At 39.6% G+C, this 14,684-nt stretch overlaps 1 protein-coding gene across 3 annotated transcripts in view; it reads right to left on the minus strand.

Moving 5' to 3' along the window:
- The window catches only part of LOXHD1 (lipoxygenase homology PLAT domains 1), a 2,432,812-nt gene that overhangs the window by 601,600 nt on the left and 1,816,528 nt on the right, over positions 1-14,684 (minus strand). The gene's annotated exons all lie outside the window — the stretch shown is intronic.

Below are 14,684 nucleotides of genomic sequence, written 5' to 3' on the forward strand. Positions count from 1 at the left end.
GCAAACTGCAATGATGTCCCCCACAAAAATATGGAAAATGAAACAGGTGCAGATGTTTAAGAACTATGTTAAACCTAATCTTGTCAAAATTAACAAATGTAACTGCTTCTAAGATGTATTGATATTCTTACTGATTTGTCTTAGTGAACGATCTTCATGACCGCCTCCTGCTTATCAATTTACAGTTACTCCCTGGACCGGCCTTACACATAGGCCAACTAGGCAACCACTTAGGGCACTGTAGAAGGGCAGACCTTCTAATTTATTTATTTATGTTTTAGAGAAATGAAATATGTACCTTTGTTGCTCTAAAACATAAGTAAAAGGTGGTGCTCTAGTTCTACAAAATGCTCCTGCCTCACAGAGTGATGGGCACCCCCAAAAGGGTGGTGCTTCAGTTGACTTGACCATTCAAGTCAAAATCACATCAGAGTTGCGTTATGAAGTTTCCATGATAGGCACAAAACCATCTTGCTGACTAAAGAGAAGTCAAGCATCACTATGATGCTTTTTTAAAATGTTCTTCTTTAATATAATACTTTATAGAGTCGGGATAGAAAGATGTTTATTTGAATTCTGGAGAGGTATGGTGTTAAACAGGAGTGAGGTAAGAATTATTATATTTTTTTTCATGATGCTGGCAGTGAGTAATCAGATACTTCTGGGAAATGTTTATGGCTGTGTGATTTGTGTGGAGCAATTTGGAATACTGTAATGTGTGGCACCTTGTCTTTGTGGGCTTGTAGCAAAGGGGAAACATATTACATGGCCATGGCATCAGACCTCATAGCTTTAACTGCTGCGTAGGGTAGGGATTACACTTAACAAATAATAACAATAATTAAAGTTATAGACTTCCTTTGCTTAAGAAAATGCATGTTATTTCGCAATCTCTTATTTTGTCAACTCTTCATATTAATAGTGGTGATATTTTTAAAAAGTATCCTTGATTATTTTTGGACTTGTCCCTGATTCTGGAGGTAAGCGGCTGAAGGGGTTGGGGCTGGGGTTGGCTGGACACTATTGTTTGCTCGGTTTTAAGCAGTCACCATCTGGCTTTGCACGATTACTGTGCATTTGTGAGATGTAAGACAGATTACTTGACACTTGATACGCACAGAGTAGGTAAATTTCTTGGGGCTGTCCGTGTGGAGGAAAACGACCAGCTGGGTTTGCTGGACCAATGTGCTACATGGGAATCAACATGGAATATTTTAATGTGCAGCAACTGTTTGTTTGAAACAAAATTGAAATGCATTCTAATTGCAAGTTGGTTATTTTATTTTTTAACACCTTTACTGAATTATCACTTGTGACATAGGCAAACAGTAATCAAAACATATTAACAAGCTCACATTTACAAATGTTGTACATCACATATATTGTTTTATACAATATAATCAAGCCAACATTACATAAACTGCTCAGTTCATGCCTTCTCGCAAACATCATTCCTCCTTCAAAACATTGTTCCCACAATTATTTTTTTAATGTAAATTGTTCCTTTCCTAAAGACCCCACCTTCTGTTCTTTTAACTTGGTTACAATATTTACTTCTTTAGTTATAGGTGGTTTAGAAGTTGATTTCCATTTTCTAGTAATTACTTTTTTGGCAGCCACACTTTGTTTAGCCAGTTCAGATCCTGTGTCCCAGCTCAAAAAAAAATCACTTCCTCAGTTACAATCATTTGCTCACACAGTATTCCTGACAGAGCAATCTGTAAATTGTTAAAGTCTGACCACTCCTTATATTCTGAAAACATATGCTCCCAGGTACCTTTTTCTTCTCCATTACACCTCCAACATTTGCCATCCACCTGAGAAAAAAATTCTTTGAAGTCTGCTTGGGTAAAAGTACCTATGGAAACACTCCCAGGCAAGAATCTTAAATCTTCTAGGCCTTGTTTCATATTTGGAAGATATACCTGTGCCCTATCACTGTTTCTTTGTAAATTGCTGGTTTTGACAAATGTATCAACATTAAAAGTTTTTTATCTTAAGTATATTCTGTAGTTTGTAATGTTGTAAGTTTTAATTGATTGATTAATGGATTGCTTAGGTACTGTGGTTTTGAATTGTTGTGTGTATTTAAAGGACTGAAGTGGTGTTATGTTATTCTGAAGAAGCCCTGTTAAGGACGAAAGTGCTTAATGTATTTCAATATTTTTGCCTGTAGTGACGCCCTTAGTTGGTGATCTGTGGTTCCTACCAGTTTTATTAAAACCCTTGGTAGTGAAAAATAAAATGACTGATACCCATGGAGGGAGGGCTATGACAGGTGAAAAATGTGATCAAGAACTACTGGTCAGTGGGGTAATACAATTGGTAACAAACCTTTATTTGTATTTTAAAAAGCTATGAGCAGTAAAAGGCACTTTAAAAAACAGTCTGGGTATCTACCACATGGATATAATAGGTATCCCAGTATGTATAAATGTGGCACATACAAAATGTGTAAATACATTTGGGATGGTCAAACATTACAATTAATGATTACCCTTGCTCAATAGGAAATCATGGTCATTTTGAATGTACGACTTCTGGGGGGGGGGGTGCACCTGGCTAAATACTCTTTGTTATGTGAATGGTATTGGAAAAACAGAATTTAGGATAAATCAATGTGTTTATGAACATTTATATTGTCACCTGAAGGAAGGATGGAAATAAAGCATTATTTTAAGCATTCTGTGGTTTATAATAATATTGAGATTTTTTTGGGAAAGGTTGGCTAAAACATAAGAAGTAGGGATTGGCAATGTATTCTGGAACAGTGTAAGGTAATTTGACAACTTTGTTTAACACTGGAGCATATTCAAGTTTAAATTACTTAATTTTGATCTCAGATGATTTAAAATTATGGGCAGATAAACTGTAATAAATTATGTATGCCATATATATATATATATATATATATATATATATATATATATATATATATATATATATATATATATATATATATATACACACACACACACACACACACACACACACACACACACACACACACACACACACACACACACACACACACACACACACACACACTGTTTAGTTGTTTTGAAATGGTATTTAATGTTGTTTTTTCAGGAAGAACTTGTTTGTAACAAAAGAGAATGTTAATGGGGTTCTACAAGATTGATTTCATAGGTTTATGATAGTGATGTGATAAGTATGTAATTTGATTTAAAGTTAATGATTTACATGATGCAATAGCTATTTTCTGTAGTAGACCATTTTTGTTCGGGATGAAATAGCTCAAAATAAAGTATAGGGTTACAGATGTTGGTGGTTGGCCCTTTTTTATTTTTACTAGTTTTTTTGCTAGTTTTCATTTTATTTCTGGTTTAGTTGTTTTTGTAACATTGTAAGTAGCTCTAAGATATTCATATCCTTTAACTAGGTAAGGCCCTTCTTTAGTCTGCATTTTCACACAGCTGGCCTAGCGGTTAAGGTATTTACCTCCCAAACACATGATGGAGGGTTCAACCCGGATCTCTGGATAATATTTAAGTAGAGTTTGTATGTTCTCCCCATGCATCCTCCCATGGAGTCATGAGTAGGAGCACAGTCTCAAGGAGGTGCATACTGTGTAGGCCAACTGCTGTAGGCATAAAGTGTGGTGCACTGTATCCTCTAGATAGAGAACTGCATGCCATGTCAAAGCTAGCCACTTGATGATATAAGAATTGGCCCTAGGTGATTTGGTCACATTGACTAATATTGCCAGAAATGGGCATGGGTGTTTGCCAGTAATAAATGGGTTTTAAGACCTGATCTACCCCAAGGTCCCATGTTAATTGTGGTAAAGGTCTATGTGCCCCTACTGGGCAGTGTGCACCCATCATAAAGCCCAGAAAGCCTGGGTCAGTAAATTACTGGCTGACCAGTATAGAGCTGCCCAGTCTGGTATGCCTGGGTTAGCTTTGTTGAGCAAAAGCTGGACATTAAATCAATCTGCCTAATGCTAGTGAACTAAGGATTGCTAAACTGGACATACATTGACAAGATGCAGCTTAGACGTGGATGCGTATTGGTAAAGAGGATACTGACATCACTGTATATGCAAGAGACAATCTGCAAGGATAGGGCAGCAAAACCACTTGGCTTGGGATCCAGAGTCTTACATTCAGGTGGATGACATAATAGAAATGGACTGGGAATTACTGTGAGGGAGAGTCTACTGAATTAGTGAGAGACTCATGACAGTCAGACTCAGGTGTAAAGATAGGGCATTATTCATAATCTCAGCCTATGCTCCACAGCAGAATTTTTATTGCAAGCAAAAGAGTGTATTTAGGCAACAGTGGCACGGCCTAATAGATAAAGCAGGACAGCATGAGTTGGTGTTGATAAAGGGGGACCTGATGGTTTATAAGAAACTCTAGAACATTCCTGATCTTGAACTACATAAGGCTTTTTTTTTCAAATCTTTATTTTCACATAGTTGGTATAATGTTTAAAGTGTTTGCCTGAGTTCAAATTGTGTGTGTGTGTGTGTGGGGGGGGGGGTCCAAATAAATAAGAAAGGAGAGGCCATTCTAGACTTTAGTCTGGCAAATGGCTTGATGGTAGCCAACAAATGGTTCACCAATAGAAACAGTCAGAGCACGTTAAGAACGTGTTCAACATGCAACTCGGGTAGACTTTCCTTTAGTAAGGAAAGGGTAAGGTCAGCAAAGACTAAGCTGAGGACATGGAAGGTGATTGGAATGAAAGCCAAGATTTACTGGACTTGAATATGCTTTATACAGTGATGGCTACTGTTTTGCACATTTTTAAAGTATTTATTTAATTATGTGGCAAAAATTATTATTTCCCTTTTGGTTTCTTCCAATTATGTTTGCCTCCAGATCAACTTGTGGAAGGGTGAATTAGCCAGTGAATTAGTTGTTTGATGTTTAATCTGCACCTGGGAGCTACTTTTATCATCCATCTTGTAGCAGAAGGTGTATACCTGGTCTCTCTGAGTTGGGAAGCATGCCATGGAGTTCAACATGTAGTAATTTATTCAAGCATTTTTCTCTGCTATAAATCAGAAAAGTTTGCACGAGCTGCCCATCGTGAAGTGGCAGTTAGTATTGCCCTGCATAGTAGCAAACATCCAGACAGTAACATTTCCCTCTAAAGTTAGGATTATGGCATTACACAGAATTAATCTGGGAGCAGCTGGCTTGCACAGCGAATAGTACTATCAAATGCAAGCACTATACAACATCTTGCCCTTAACCCCAGAAACTAGTTTGCATATAGAATATCCCTATCATATCCTATCATTACATAACATCTCGCCCCTTTAATCACAGAAACTATTGTAGGAGACTCCTGTTAAAACTAAATCCTTAAATGTAAACAGCCCACCCTACTACAGGACTGGACAACATGGATTTACAATTACCTAATGTCTTGATGGCCAGCTTGGTAGATTTGTACATCCTAAGGCAATGCACCAATTGTCTTGTGTTCTCAGGCAACCAATTAATCATTGATAAAAATAACACTGAATTTAAGAGATGTAAATACTCAACTTTCTTGGAGGCAAAAATCTCGCTTGTTATGAACACCCACACTACATCACTCACACATATTGCTGACCACACGCACAGATTGTCTAATGCTGAGGCATTTAAAAGAAACCTTCTCAAATCTGAAAGACCTTCAAAGCTACCTAATGGTAACACTGGTCTTCAGCAATCACTAAAACGTACATCAAAAGAAACACCAAATATCTTGCAAAAGTCTGCATCCAATAATTCCCCAAGTGCAAAGCGCATAAGGCAAGCATATACTTTACCTACATTCAGATGCCCCACTCACCATTTGCCCTGAGTTTACATGGGGGTTCCACATAAATAAAAAAGGAAAGGCCATTCTAGACTTGTATATGCAAGAGACAATGGAGAAGATAACGGTTATCAGCCTATCAGGAGCCAGGATCCACAACATCATGCGCATACTCAAGTCACTGTACCCTAAGTACCAATATGATTCTATCATAGACTGTGTGGGTGTCAATGGGCTGAGATGCACCTCACTGGAATATATGAAAAGAGGCAGAATGGATCTCTCAGAATATGTGTTATAAACAGGTAGAAGCCTTGCCCTGAGCAGCATTCTACCTTCGCCAAGGATGATGCCACAGAATTAGCATAAAATGATTGATTTTCATAACTGGTTTAGTTTCTGGTGTCACTCCAATATTTGTCAGCATGGAAAGAGAACATGGTCAACAGAGCATGTTGATTTGCCAAGGATTGGCTGCACCTGTCCCCCATAGGCTTTTGGATATTGACTAAAACTTTATCCATCCCCTTAGAGCCTTTTTAGACAATGCCAAAAAGACAAAACTACCAATATAGTGAACAAGTTTCAAAGTAACCTTAAGTTATTACTGCTCAGTGATAGAAGCCTAAGCAAAAAACTGCACACCCTTCAAGCCTTCTTCACTCTAGAGAATGTAGACCTCTGTGTTATTACCAAGACGTGATTTAAAGCTGTAGAAAGTACTCTGGTACTGTATGGCTGCAGTGACTTTCAGACATTTAGACCAAGAACAATATAGACTGATGAAAGGTGGTAGAGTCTCAATCTGTGATAACAACAAACATTCCTCCAGTTTGGTTAATCATGATAATACCATGAAGCTCATTCACAGGCAAGTCACCACAGCAATGGTCTCTCACCATATCATGGCTATCTGCAGGTCACCATCTATGTCTCATGACTCTTACCTAAACCTAATAGAGCTGCTCACTATCCAACCAAACAGTGTATTCATGGGTGACTTTAACTACCTCCCTGTTGACTGGGGAACTTATACTACCTCAAACTCAAAGGCTCAATGCTTCCTAGACTTTATTAACAAAAACAGCCTGGAACAGACAGTGCACACTCTAATCAGAGGATTGATCATACTGGATCTGGTACTCACCATCATGGCAGAGTGCTGCCCCCCTGTGCCACATCCTCATTAATGATGTCAAATCACAAAGCTGTCTCCTTTGAAGTAAAAATCAACCCAGAAAACCCATCTAAACCAATAACAATTAGGAACTATTCTAAGGCAAACTACACCATATTACCTATGTAGAATTATTCACAGAGTCCCTATACAAACATGTGAATAGATGCATAGAGGCTGCAGTAGCTATCAGAAATGAACCCAAAACAAACACTGAAAACAAATCCCACTGGTGGTATCCTCACCTAAACAGGGTATATAATGAAAGAAGAAATCTCATAGACAAAAATAGGAATAGCAACTCCATTAAAGGCAAGTGCTCTCTTATACCACTAACAAACAAGTTAGGATGTCTAATTAAGTCCAGCAAGACCACCTACAGGGTCAGGATAGCCTTTCATAGGTTCATAGATTCATAGGTACATACTAGGCTATTGGCCCAAGGGCCTACATAAGCCTAGCCAACAAGGTTCCCTGGCTTACGCCACCCAAGAAAGTTATTTTCCTGTGCCACTGTTGAGCAGAGACACAGAAGTGATCCCCGGGGTGTATTTCCTATTTCCAATCCACTCATTGAGATTTTTCAGGCTAAGGCTCATAGATAGGTACTAGGCTATTGGCCCTAGTGCCAATATAAGCCTAGCCAAAAAGGTACTCTGGCTTTCACCCCCCCAAGAAAATTATTTTCCTGTGCCCCTATCGAGCAGAGCTACACAAGTGATCCCCGGGGTGAATTTCCTATTTCCCATCCAATCATCAAGATTTTTCTTAAAGAGTGCTAATGAGGAGCTTTGTTTGATATAGATAGGTAGTTTGTTCCAGATTATGGGAAGTAAATGGGAAAGGAATCTATCCCTCCAGCATGTTCTGTTTATTGTGGTGACAAGGTTTAGGTCCATAGAGCATGTAGCTCAGAGGGATTGGGATTTCTTTAAGTGGGGCATGTCCAGCAGCTCTGGGTTTGACGTAGCTTTGTATGTTAGGCAGAAATCGCCTCTGAGTAGGCGATATGTGATGGAGTAAAGATGGAGTTTTTTTGAGACAGTCTGTGTAGGGCATCTGTTTGAGGCTGGTAATCCTCTTTGTGAGGTATTTCTGCGACCTTTCCAGTTGTTGTTGATGTCTTGTGAGGTACATACCAAAAGGGGCGTTGTACTCTATAACGGGTCTAATGAGTGATGAGTAGACAGGAACAATGACCTCTTTTTTCCTGGGTGAGAAACCTTTTGTGATGAGGCGTGCCACGTAGAAGGATTTCCTGACTACTGTGGCAATGTGATTATCAAAGGAGAGACTACTGTCCACCTGTGTCCCAAGGTCTCTTATCACACTTTTGGTGTTAAGTAGACTACCACCTATGTGGTAGCTCATGGGTACAGAGTTTTTACCAAAGGGGATGACAATGCACTTTTTGGCATTGAGCTTGAGGCCATGGCTTTGACACCAGGTATCTGTCTCCGTGAGTCCCTTTTGTAGGATGTCCACATTGTTAGGAGTTTCAATTATGGCTCCTAGTTTGTAGTCATCTGTGAACTTCATTAGCCAAAGACCTTCTGTGTTAGCCTGTACTTCAGAAAAGTTGATACCAAACAGGAGAGGACCCAGGACTGAACCCTGTGGTACTTCACTTGTCACTGGTCTGAAATCGGATTTGGAGTCTGCTACTTTCACAGTGTGGGTTCTGTCAGTGAGCCAGTTGGCAACCCATCTTGTAACATAGGGATTTATACCTAGTTTAGTGAGTTTATCTATAATTCCAGAGTGGGGGATGGTGTCAAAAGCCTTGGTAAGATCTAGACAGGCTGTATGAACCACCTTACCCTCGTCTACGGCTTTGGTGACTGCTTCAAAGAAGTCTATCAGGTTTAGGAGACATGATCTACCTTTTACAAACCCAAACTGGGTGGGGTCCAGAGTGTGGAGATTACCAATGTCATTGTTTATAAATGGTACATTCCATGGCCTTGCAGACCAAGCTCATTAGGCTAAGGAAAGACACAAAGCATTTATTCAGCTATGTCCAGAACCTTAAAGGTAACACACAGCAGTATACTAAACTGGAGGTGAATGGTACCACCCTCACCAATTTGGGTGACATAGCAAATCCACTGGCTGATAAATTTACCTCAAACTTCACCCCACTCCCCCAGCTCCTCTGCATAAAATCCCCTGCATACATCACAAAATATTAGCAGGGACCAGGTGTTGGCAGTACAAGCTAAAGCCAAGATCACCTCCTCTATGGGTCCCAACAATAGACTCAGCTGCATCCTGAATAGTCTAAAACATAACCTATTAGGACCATGTGAGGCACTTTTCAACTATAGCCTAAAAACAGGCTATATTCCAAGTGAATGGAGGACCACAGCAGTCATTGTTTTCCACAACAGCAGACATCATCCCACCCAGGGAACTATAGACACATCATCCTAACAAGCCTTATATGCAAAGCCATGGAAAAAATGACTATGGAAAGGACCAACAAGGACTATAGCAGCCTACACTCACTGGTCCCATCCCAGTTTAGCTTTGCTAAGGGAAGGTAATGCCTACTAAACCTTAAAGACTTTTTTGAGAGGGTTACCAAGATAATGGATGAGGGTAAAATAGTACATACTGTGTACCTTGACCTGGCCAAGGCATTTGATACAATACTCTTCTCAGGCACTGTCGACAAGCTGTCTGATCTAGGCATAAATCCCTACATAACTTGCTGGATTGTCAGCTGACTCACAGACAGGACCCAAAAAGCCAGGATCGGTGTGACTACCACAACCAAGAAACTGGTCACCAGTGGAGTACCCCAGAGGTTTATGCTGGACCTGCTCCTGTTTGGCATCTACTTCTTGGAAGTCAAGGCTAGCATTCAAAGCCTTTGGCTACCAAGTTTGCAGATGACAGCAAATTTGGAACTTTTATAGATTCTCAGTAGATAACAACATCTTGCAACAGAGTTTAACACAGACAAATGACTGGTGCCAAAGCCACTGGTTAAAAAACTCAATGCCAAACAATACAACATTACTCCCTTTGGGAAACTGTCAACCCAACTTAATTCCTTCATCAATAAAACACCCCTAACAGTCGACCCAGTAGTAAGAGATCTGGGAATATATGTAGGTAGCAATCTGGCCATTGGCCAACATATAGGGAAAATAGTAAGAAAAACATTCTATTTTGCCCAACTTATAGGTAAGGATATGGCATCTGGGTCCATGGGCATTATAGTACCAGTCTACTCAGCCCTTATGATTCCTATCATTTAGTATAATGTCTCGTATGGCACCTACCTAATCAGACATGTACAGGGCTTCCTCAGACCCAGCCCTAATGGATCTTGTGCAAAACAAACAGCACTAGAAACACAAGATCCAGGGTTCTGAGCTTAACTAATGACATAAGCAGTACATGCAAGAGAGAGAGAGATGTGCCCAAAAGGATTCCTGTGCTATGGAAAAGGGTCTCATCTATGTAAAACAAAATTCATTCCTGACCCTATTCAAACAAAATGTTGACAACTGGATGGAAAATTGTAAATTTACCTCCAGTCTGGCCCCCATGTCCCTTATGGACAGAGGGCATCAATAAGAAAAGCTTTATCTTAACATCCTCCTACAAATCCCTCTTACTTCCTTACAACCCCCCCCCCCCGCATATACACACCCATGATACTCAGGATCCAAATAGGTTTGGGGTGCAGAGCTAGGCCTGTAACAGCCCTAGTGGTTATTAGCTTAGTAACAACTAATGAAGAGTTCAAGGCAATTCTGAGGGCTCTAGTATCTCAGGAAGAATAGAAAATCAGTGGAGCTGAAGAAGAATGGCAGCATCGCAAAACAGCATGTGTGAGGCCTACACAACAGATACTGGCCAGGCCAGGAATGGACATAAGGTACTTAAGGAAAGCTGGTGATGGAATGCAGAAGTGCAAGAAGTTATCAAGAGAAAGAAAGAAGAAAGAGTGCAAAAAAAAGAGGCAGACAGAAAGACAGACCAGGCTAAGAAGGAATACTGATTGGCTAACAAAGAGGGAAAGTCAGTAGATGCAATAGGAAAGAACAAGGTGTCAGAAGCACTTTACCAGTTGCAGGACAGGACAAAACATTCTACCAGATTGCAAGGCAAAGACAAAAATATAAAGTAGATAATCATAAGATACAGTTTATTTGTTTTTAATAATTTATTGTAATTTGTTTAATGGGTGACTGTATTGGTCCACTGATACTCTTCAGTCATGACCCATAAGAGATACCAGCAACAATCTGCTCAGCAGTCCACAGGACATAAAAGGCAGATGGAAGGGGTACTCTCTGTGGTTTTTGAATGAAGAAAACCCCTCAGAAGCTGTACTGCCCCAACATATTAGACCCAAAAATCCTTATAGCGTCAAAAATAATGGGGGGAAGGACCGAAGTGTCTCAATTTACATAAAAAAAAACAAATACACCTCAAGACTGATCAAGACTATGATGTGATTGAGCTTCTCCTCAAAGAAATTAACATAGGCAAGGTCCCATACCATTTCCTAGCAAGATATAGGTCGCCTCATTGACCCAGGAAACCCATAATTCATACTTAAATGTACTAGAGACACTTCCATTTCAACCCAACACCATATTCATCGGTGATTAACTACCCAGCTATAAACTGGGAATCATACATGACCCCAAACAAACAAGCCCAGAGATTCCTGGATGTTGTAAACCCATTAGTCCATACTCATGCTAGGGTTGCTAGTGTAAGTTGGTATAATGGTTAAGGTGTTTACCTCACAGACAAGAGGTGCAGAGTTTAATCCTCACTAAGGAAATTGGCTAGCCTTAAATGGTCTACAAGTGCAGCTAGCCTTGTACTTAATTGTATTTCTTTTTGTCAGGCCCCAGTGGTCTAATGGATAATGCATTGGCTTCCTAAGGCAGAAATTGTGGGTTCAAGTCCCATCTGGGGTGATATAATCTTGGGGTATGGGGTTTGGGGTTGGCATAGTGGTTAAGGTGTTTATCTCACAGACAGCAGGTACAGGGTTTGATTTTCACCAAGAGAAATTGGCTAAGTTTAAAAAAAATAATAAGGGTAGCTAGAAGATGAAGTGGACCACAGCTAACCCTATAACTGTTAGGAATTATTTTAAGACAAATATCCTACTATTAAGTAACATCCTGGCAAAATTCTGAGAACAATGCTGCATATGCAAAAGTATTCACAGGAACCTTTTACAATCATGTTAATGGCTGCACAGTGACAACTGTACCTACCTGGAATAAGCAGAGGACAAACTCAAAAAACAAGCAGCACAGGTGGCATCCCAGCCACCTATACTAAGCCAGAAGATATAGCACATCTACTGGCTGACAAATTAGCTCCAGTTTTAACCTTCAACAGTACCCCGCAAGAAATACTCTCAACTATAACACCCCAACAAACCATAGGAAGCAGGCCCTCCATGCGTTCTGCAAGGCCACGAACACTGCATCGATAGGCCCTAATAATATCCCTGTATAACTCCTTAATATCATGAACATGACCTACCAGGACCACTAGAATCAGTACTTAACCATAGCCTCCAGACAGACTTAATGCCAAATGAATGGAGGACTTCAACCATCATCCTTCTGCACAAGGGTGGGTCACCAATGCACCTGGGTAACTCTAGACCCGTAAGACTGACTAATCTCATATGCAAGGCCTTGGAAGGAATTATCATGGAAATGACAATCAACAACACAGGAAACATTCTGGATCCATCTCAGTTTGGTTTCATCAAGGGCATGTCATGCCCATTCAACCTGGTGGACTTCTTTGATAAGATCACCAAAGCAATGGACAAGGGCAAAACAGTGCATGTTGGCTACTGTGACCTGGACAAAGCATTCAGCACAATACCACACCAAGACATTGTAGAAAAACTCATGAAAGTATAAAGTCCTATATTACTCACTGGATAGCTGGCTGGCTCACAGATAAAACTCAGTAAATTAGGATAGGGGAATCTACCTACACAAAGAGATCAGTCACTAGGAGAGTCCCTTATGGCTTGTTGCTGGGGCTGCTGCTTTTTGGCATCTATTTTTGTGAAGTCAAAACCAATGTCAAGATCCTCTGGTTGACCAAGTTTGCAGATAATTGCAAGCTAGGTGCAGTCATAGAATCCCCCAAAGACACAAGTACCCTCCAAGAGGGCCTGACATAGACTATTAATGGTGCCAGAGCAACTGTCTGAAACTCAGTGCCAAAACATACATAATAGTATCCTTGGAAAGATGGCTACCCCTGAAACCTACCACATTGATAATACACCCCCTAACTGTAGACCAAGTGGTTAGGGATTTGGGACACAAAACCTCGCATCATTTGTCTATAGTAGTAGGTAAATCATTCTATATAGCACAACTTATAAGCAATGCTATAGCATCAAGCTTCAAGGGTGTCATTGTTCTGCTGTATTTGGGTCTCATCAAACCAGTCATTGAGCACACTACCAACCTCACAGTATGATCAGGCATATGCAACAACTGGAGCATCTACAGAGGTTCTTCTTAAAAAGATACAAGGCATAAACAATATGTCCCATACAGACCACCTTACAGCCCTATCCCTGCATTCAGTCTTCTACAAACAAATAAAAAGACAAGTGCAAATTTAAGCCAAAAAAAACAATAAAACTATAAATAAACCATGACTATCCTGTAGAGACATCACGTATTTAATATTTTATTTATGCTAAGCACTTTCATCTTCCAATAACAATACTTCATCTGAACAATATATAATAATACATCTAACCCCTTCTAAAACAACTTTATTTAAAAACATTAATTGATGGTCACATACATACCAAACACAATAAAAACTTTTCACATGTCGTGTACCTGGTCCCTTTTATTTTTTAAAACACAACTAATAGATATTTGTTCATTTAATCCTGGTCTCTGTAAGAGCCTAACCTCAACTACCAATTTAATTCCCTTACTAGTAATTCATTTTCCCAGACACCTCCATGTTCATTTTGTCACACTCTTTCTAACACAAAAAGTTCAAATGTATTAAAATTCAAACAATACTTTACATGTTTCACTAATGCATTGATAATGTCCTGCCTGCATAGCATATATGTGTTGGTAAATGTACTTTTTTAAGGCTTTATTGGTTTTCCCAACATAACATGTAGGGCAACAAAGACATGTTGCCAAAAAACAATCCCCATTACAATCAAAACAACCTTGTTTATAAATAATCTTGTCTACTAAGGTAACAAAATTTCCTATATTAATAAATCTGCATTTTTGTGCATCTCCCACATTTGTACATTCCCTTGTTGGAAATATCTGTCATACCTAACCTCAACCTTTCCAAACTTGTTTTTATATTCATCCCATTTCTGTATGTGAATTGGAATTCCTTCCTAATTTTCTCCATCAAACATTTTTACATGAAAATATTCAGATGCTTCCTAATTATATCTTCATAATTTGTTTAGATTATTCAGTCTCCTCAGTCCAGGAGGGACACAGGCACCATCACAGGAGTGAATTTGTGGTCAGCCATCCATTGAGCTAGGTTGCATTTGAAGATGGTCAGGGAAGGGCTCTGTTTCATGTGAACTGGAAGCTTGTTCCAGAGAACAGACAGTCTTTGTGAGATGTATCTATCTCTCCAGCAAGACCTGTTCATGTCAGTGGCTATGGTAAGATCCCCGGAGTGAGTGACCCTCCTGCAGTTTGAG

Source organism: Protopterus annectens, chromosome 1.part1 (assembly GCF_019279795.1).
Source record: "Protopterus annectens isolate FY-2018-M chromosome 1.part1, PAN1.0, whole genome shotgun sequence".
Classification (NCBI taxonomy): domain Eukaryota; kingdom Metazoa; phylum Chordata; order Ceratodontiformes; family Protopteridae; genus Protopterus; species Protopterus annectens.